Source organism: Fukomys damarensis, unplaced genomic scaffold, assembly GCF_012274545.1.
Source record: "Fukomys damarensis isolate Sample0158 unplaced genomic scaffold, DMR_v1.0_HiC HiC_scaffold_38, whole genome shotgun sequence".
Taxonomy (NCBI): Eukaryota; Metazoa; Chordata; class Mammalia; order Rodentia; family Bathyergidae; genus Fukomys; species Fukomys damarensis.
The window spans coordinates 44,000-45,749 of NW_022900950.1; positions in this window are offsets into that span (position 1 = coordinate 44,000).

A 1,750-nucleotide genomic window follows, 5' to 3' on the forward strand; every position below is an offset into this window, starting at 1 on the left:
TTAATATTAAGGGAAATTGCAGTCCATGGGTGATTAATCTAATGTAAGCTTGCATTACCAATCTCCAGACATTGAGAATTAGAGAACTCTGAAGAGCAGTATTGTTTCCTGATTAGTTTTTGATGGATGTAATAGGATCATAAACTATAAATGTACTGTGTTACTATAAAGGCATCACCACAATTTCAAATCAAATTGTATAAAATAATAAGACTAAAGTTCTCTAGACATGTATGATTAGTAACTATGCTCAAATATTCTGAAACATTAGAAATATATTTGAATTATTTTAAACATAAATTTCATTTAGCTTTAAATCAAAAGTTTTTTTTTTCCTTGTTGAGTTTATTGGTATATTTTAGTTATACAGTACAGTTACATTCATTACTGGGATCTTGTACCTTTACATGACAGGTCTTGGTTCTCATTTTTTCCCCTGCCCCTGCCCTACCTTCACCCCCTCCTCCCCTTCCCATTTACAAACATTTTATTTCTATTTAAATCAAAAGTTTTAATTGGTCTGCCTCACAGTGCAACGTCCTGAGTTTGATCCCCAGTACCAAAAAAAAACAACAACCTGGAATCAGAAGTGGTTAATTGAGTATCAGTTTTAACAAAAACTATTTCTCAAAATATATGATCTTTACAATCAACAGAAATCAGTTTTTCCTTATTTTAAACCCAATCCACTGTTATTTCTGGAGTTATTTTCACAGCTGATGCAGGGAAAAAGGTCCACCTATAGCTTGTCAATTGTTTGGAGTGGGCATAAGTTTGCTCTTTGTATGTGAAAATACATTCTAAAAACTGAAAAAAGTACACTTTTCAAATTTAAGAAATCAGTGTACCAATAAGTTGGTAGATGATCTAAAACACTAGAGCCAGGTACTCATAAATACTTACAATCACCATCAAGGCAATACAATTCAATATTTTACTCTCGTCAAGTGTTGATGAAACTTGTAAATAGTCATCTATAAAAGAAATCTTATGTGATTTTTGCTGTATCATTTTAATAAAGGTTTATATTGCCTTCATCATAGCATTAAGTTGTAGAATGTTAGGTGTGGGTTTTAAATTTCACTGAATTATCACAAGATTCTGCTAATGTGATTTTCATCATTGATGTCGCTAATCACTTCGTGCATTTCAGCAACAAAACACTGATAGTTTTTTGTAGGGATATAACAGGTTGCTAAAAGTAAGATGATCCCATAACGATGTGTGAGATCATTTTTTTATGCCTTCAGATCTGCTTCTGCAGTGAGTTCTTATCAGAAAGTGCCTCCTTGCACCTTCTGGCCCTTTCACATTTGGGAACCCAGTGCTATCCCAAGGCCTTTCACCTGCCACAATCTGAGTAACTGCCAATTAGCTACATTCATCAAATCATTTTTATTAAACTGAACAGTATAGTAGGTTGGTATAACATTATTTGACATTTTCGTAAAATTGCTTGAGAAAGGTATGACATCTTTGGGTGAGACCAAAGCGGGGTAAAGTGCAACATATTTTTAAAGTTACATCAGTGCAATTCTCAGAGAACTTTGTATCAAGCAATTGGTATGAAGGAAAGATTTTTAATAAAGTATGAATTTTGAACCATTCAAGTTATTGTATAGTTTTAAGCCATATATTACATTAGAAATAGAGTGCTTGTAATCTATAGTGGAAATGAGAATATAGTTACTTTCCTAGAATAAAATAATAATTTTTGTCTAGTGTGAGAACACTTACTGAACTCCAAGTT